This window comes from Cebus imitator, unplaced genomic scaffold (genome assembly GCF_001604975.1).
Source record: "Cebus imitator isolate Cc_AM_T3 unplaced genomic scaffold, Cebus_imitator-1.0 Scaffold257, whole genome shotgun sequence".
NCBI lineage: Eukaryota > Metazoa > Chordata > Mammalia > Primates > Cebidae > Cebus > Cebus imitator.
In genome coordinates, this window is record NW_016107572.1 from 1,499,024 (window position 1) to 1,505,255 (window position 6,232).

A 6,232-nucleotide genomic window follows, 5' to 3' on the forward strand; every position below is an offset into this window, starting at 1 on the left:
AAAAAAAAAACAGGGGAGTGATATAGCACAAATGATTCTGGAGGGAAATGGATTGTATGGGGACAAAAATGAAAATAGGTAGAGGAGCTGGGAAGTTAAAACAGTCTTAGAACAAGAGATAATGGTGGCTTGGACCTAAGCGGTGACAGTGGAAATGAGGAAAACTGATGGGAAATATTTTCTGGACACCAACCAATAGAATTTGCCAACAGGCTGAAACGTGGAGAATTCAGAAAGTCTAGAGTTTGGGGCTAGGTGAGGTCACTGTCCTTCCCATCACACATACCGCCTTTCTTTTACCCTCTTGTAAAACTCGCTTCTTTAAGCCTCATGGCATTTGGCTACACGCCTCTCCATCACTTCTCTTGGCTGACATCTATTTACTGCCTGGCCATTTCCTAAGAATACTAGAAATGGCTCCGTTCCTCCCCACATCCTGCCATCTTTCATAATATCCTTGAGAATTAAGTGGACCAGTCATCCATCATCACTCTGCCCTCATTTTCTCGACCACCCTATCTCCAACTTTATCCTGCCCTGTACCACTTCAGTCTCATCTCTCACGGGCACACCCTAGACCTTGCCAGGCTCCAACCTGCTCTATCACTGAAATGAAATCTGACATTCCACTTTGAATGCAACTTTTCTCCTTGTAGCTTCCTCATCTATTCCCACCAGAGCTGCCTTCTAAATCTCTCAGGACTTTCCTTTTCCCCGGTCCTGTCTCCTCTATCTAGCTTAGATTCCACCCCTGCATTCAACACTGCATTTCCCATTGTTGTCCTGTCCCGCTGCCTAGCAAATCCACTCCAGTTGGCACCACTGACTATATAGTCATGGCCACTTTCAACTTGGCATTTGTTTTCTCTATGCTTATTCATTACCTGCCTAACTCCTTCTCATCTTTTTAAAGTCTCAGTGATTCCTAAACTAGAATACATTTTCAGCTATACACATTCACAGCACCTTTACTTCTTTCTCCTCTTTATACTCTGCTTCTGGCCCTTCTTTGCCATGGCCTTTAATTAAGCTCCTTGAGGGAAGGGCCATATCTGATTCTTGATTCTACTCAGCAGCTAGCAATGCCTGGCACTCAATAAATACTGTTGATGAAGTGATGTCATATTTTAAAAGCTGAAACATTGAAAGTGGAGTTATTTTGGACCAGAAAAGTGAAATCATAACATTTGGTCTTTCACTAAACTTACCTATTTGTTCCTTTGTATATAAAGGAAACACTGACTCACTAGGAAAGTAATATAAAATTTGCTTATCGCCAGCAGGAACTGATTGATCAACTCTTTTGATGTCCTTGTCACCACTGGTATAAATCTTCAACATATTTGGCTGATGTTAGGATCTATTCAGCAGCATAGAATATCTGAAACAGCATATTATCAATGCTCATTTGTTCCTTTTTGACAATTTTTTTCCTTTTTTTTTTTTTGAGACAGAGTTTTGCTCTTGTCACCCAGGCTGGAGTGCCATGGCACGATCTCGGCTCACTGCAACCTCCACCTCCTAGGTTCAGGTGATTCTCCTGCCTCAGCCTCTCAAGTAGCTGGGACTACAGGTGCGAACTACCACACCCAGCTAGTTTTTGTATTTTTGGTAGAGACAGGGTTTCACCATATTGCCCAGGCTGATCTTGAACTCCTGACCTCAGGTGATCCACCTGCCTCAGCCTCCCAAAGTGCTGGGATTACAGGTGTGAGCCACCATGCCAGGCTGACAAATTATTATTTAAAAGAGCTAACACTGAAATTTACTCTTAAAAATTTATGCCAGTGCTAAGTTTAGAATTTAAGAGGAAGAAAACCTGCTGAAAAACTGATTAGTGCACATCCAGATGATAAAATGTGAAGTGTCAACAATGAAACAAATCTGTTATATATGATATTAATCTTACATATTTTTTGATAAAAATCACCCAAATGTACTAGTCAAGTCAAATCCTTAAAAATAAAAAAGTATGCGTTGCCTCTTAATGAGATAATAACAAAGTATGTGCTTGCGTTGAGAAGTATCTGTACTCACTTAAATTGTGGTTTTTTCCTTGACATTCATGTACTTACAATATTTAAGTCAAATCCCAAATACAAGCCACAAATTTTATTTTCCTTTCTACTTATTCTTTAGAAAAGGTTAAATGGGCTAACTACTTAAACAATTAGAAGAAAACAGTCATCAGATTATAAACACTAGCAGTAGAAAATCATGCAGCAATTTTGTTAAGAAAAATTTCAAAGTATTTTCAGGATCTCTTTGATTTCTCAGTTCATTCCAGAGGCAAGTCCTGTGTAAAACTGCTTCAGAAAATGTTCCTTAATCGAATATGATTCCAAAATATAGTTAATATGTAAGCACTAGAGTTGTTTATTCTTCAATCTACCAGTATATTTTAAATTTTTTCTCGATTCTAAATCAATAATCAACAAAAACAAACTGCATGGTATATAAACCACCCTGACTCCATTATAGAAAGTCTATTTCTGAGAAAATTATATTTCCTTTTATCTACTTATTAATACATGTTAAGTAAGAATAATGCTATGACAAGAAGACTCAAGTGTTTCTATAAATTGTTGTTTTGGGGAAACAAAATGAGGAAGGTGGTAATAGTAATTTCCTTACATTCATCTTTCCAGTGGAAACAGTAAAAATAATCTGATCACAGAAATAGAAAATAGTCTACCTTTTGATATTATAAAATTTGCTTTCTACAGAAAAAACCCAACTTTCCCAGTATGCAAATTCCAGACATTAGCATTACAAACTATACTCCTTGAAAACTGCAAACAGCTGAACCAATAGCATCAACACTGCCTAACTGAGGAAACACAAATAGGACATGGGAAGATTCCATAAAAAAAAAGAATGAGTAAAAATAGAAACCACTCCTAGACATTCAGTTAGCCCAGTTCTGCCAGTCACTCTCTTTTATGTAACACAGGCAGGTTAGGATTCTTTGGGCTATAGGTCTTTACCTATCAGAGGGCATTTTCCTGTTCTCTGCTCTCATAGTCACAGCAGTCCTGAGAATGAGCCTGGCAAATATTTTTATATCTACTTCATGTTTATGAAAGAGGTGACCAAGAAAGGTTTAACAGTTTCTTCAGAATCACGTAGCTCGAAAGTTCTGGAGTCAGGATTAGAACTTAAACTGCGAGACCCCTAGGTTTGAGCTCTTTTGAGACCATTACGCTGAAACTTGGTTCAAGCTGGATCTTGAACACAGTGGGAAGTCTCAGGGATCTCAAACTAATCCTACATTTGTATTCTACCTCCCATTATTTCTGGTGTTTCTCTGGTAGAAGTTTCCTAACACAATTTGTTCATCTGTAAAATGAGATTAATATTACCCTGCCTTTCAGTTTGTCAGAATTAAATGAGGCAAAGCCCAAAAACACTGATGAAGTAAGTGTTCAACAAATGACAATATCCAATTCCCACAAGCAGCCTTTGGAACTTTCATAAGCAATGCCAGGTTCCTCAGAACTATGCTTTATATGTTAGTACATCATTCCCATGTTATAGGGCATACAACAATCAAAGGGCTCTGTTTATACAGCTCCAAACGGCATTCCAATCAATGGACTAGAGTTTCAACTCACATCTAAACCACTTTTAACAATGTAACAGGGCCCCTCCCTCCTCCATCTTTACCAGTAGTTCCTACTGATGTGAAGCAGTAATTATTACTCATTCACTCTGTCACAGTTGTATGCCACATAAAGGTATTACTCAGATAATGCATACAAAGTAAGACTTGGCTTTCAGGAAGTCAGGAAGATTTTTTTTATTCTGAGACAGGGTCTCACTTTGTCCCCCAGGCTGGAGTGCAGTGACACAATCAGCTAACTACAGCCTCTGCCTCCCAGGCTCAAGCGATCCTCCCACTACAGGCACACACCACCACACCTGGTTAATTTTGTATTTTTTGTAGAGACAGGGGTTTGCCATGTTGCCCAGGCTGGTGTTGAAGTCCTGGGCTCGAGATCCACCCGCCTCAGCTTCCCAAAGTGCTGGGATTACAAGCAGCTGCCACCCTTCCTAGCTAATTTTTGTGGTTTTTGTTTTGTTTTAGGTTCAGTCTCACTCTTGTCCACCAGATTGGAGTGCAATGGCGTGATCTTGGCTCACTGCAACCTCTGCCTCCCTGGTTCAAGTGATTCTCCTGCCTCAGCCTCCTGAGTAGCTGGGATTTCTGCCACCACGCCTTGCTAATTTTTGTATTTTTAATAGAGACGGGTTTTCAACATGTTGGCCAGGCTGGTCTCGAGCTACTGACCTCAGGTGATCTGCCTACCTCGGCCTCCAAAAGTACTGGGATTACAGGCGTGAGCCACCGCGCCTGGCCAATTTTTGTATTTTTTGAAAAGGCAGGGTTCTGCCATGTTGGCCAGGCTGGTCTTGAACTCCTGACCTTAGGTGATCCACCCACCTTGGCCTCTCAAAGTGCTGGGATTACAGGTGTGTGCCACTGTGACTGGCAGAGAATTCTTTTTTAAAGAAAAGGGAGGGCAGTGGCTCATGCATGTAATCCCGGCACTTTGGGAGGCTGAGGCAGGCAGATCACTTGAGGTCATGAGTTCGAGACCAGCCTGGTCATGGTCAACATGCTGGAACCTTCTACTAAAATTACAAAAATTGGCCAGCATGGTGGTGCACACCTGTAATACCAGCTACTTGAGAGGCTGAGGTGGGAGAATTACTTGAACCTGGGAGGTGGACGTTGCAGTGAGCCAAGATTGTGTCACTGCACTCTAGTCTGGGTGACAAAGCAAGACTCCATCTCAAAAAAAAAAAAAAAAAAAAAAAAAAAAAAAAAAAAAAAAAAAAAAAAAAAAAAAAAAAAAAAAAAGAGAGAGAATATTGGAATAAAAGAGGGATTTGATGACTAGATACCCCTACCTTAACTAATTTATCATTTTATTTATTTAGAGAGGGGTCTTACTATCTTCCCCAGGTTGGAATAAGTGGCTGTTCATACAGGTGCAATCATAGGGCCTGAAACTCCTGGACTCAAGGAATGTTCCCATTTCAGCCTCCAGAGTAGCTGAGACTACAGGTGTGTGCCATCACATCTGGCTGCTTAATTTTTAACTGTTAACTATAAATATAAAATTAAAATAAATAGGGAGTTTTGGTTAACCGCAAATAGATTTGCCCTCATGAAGGAAATTAGGCTGATCTCAAACTCTAAATACCATGTAATAATCCTAATCTGTAATCATAATTAAGCCAGAAATTATCCAGTATATGCCAGGTTTATTAGCGATTTGAGAAAAACCTACTGATGCTTCTAACATTCCATTAGTGAATTTTAGAATTTAAGAAGCAGTAAATTCCTTAATGTTGTGGTCAGATAAAATAATCAAAAGTAGCAACCAAGCAAGCTTAAATAACTGAATCAGATAGGCACAGTAAGTTTTTTGTAAAAAAAACTTCTCACTAAAAATTGTCCTTTTTTTTTTTTTTTTTTTTTGAGACAGAGTTTCACTCTTGTTGCCCAGGCTGCAGAGCAATGGCATGACCTTGGCTCACCACAACCACCGCCTCCCAGATTCCAGCAATTCTCCTGCCTCAGCTTCCCAAGTCGCTGAGATTACAGGCATGCACCACACACCCAGCTAATTTTGTATTTTTAGTAGAGACAGGGTTTCTCCATGTTGGTCAGGCTGGTCTTGAACTCCAGACCTCAGGTAACCTGCCCACCTTGGTCTCCCAAAGTGTTGGGATTACAGGCATGAGCCACTGCACCCACCTGGCCTAAATTGCCCATCTTTAGTCACCCCTAGCCTTGTACTCATTTCTTAGTGACTAGTCAGTTTACCTACATATTCCAAAAGTGAGATTTCTATGTGTTCCCCAGCTATTTCAATAGTGGCATATCTTTTAGTTTCCCTACCTCAGCACTACTGACATTCTAGGCTACCTAATTCTTTGTTCCTAAAAACAGGTTTGATTGTGTTTGGTCCAGTTGGTATTTCACCTTATTTCATGGTGCAGGCCCCGGGGTCAGGGTCCTCGTGCAGTACTTGGCGAGGTGTGTGGCTGGGGGAGATGGAGCTGTATAGCTGGTCAGGCCTGGGAGGGTAGGAGGGCTGGGACTCCTTAAAACCTACTGATAAGCTGCATAATTCTTTGTGATGAGGGGCTGTTCTTGGCACTGTGGATGGCTAGCAACATCCCTGGTCTCTCTCCATTAGATGCCAGTAGCACACAGCCT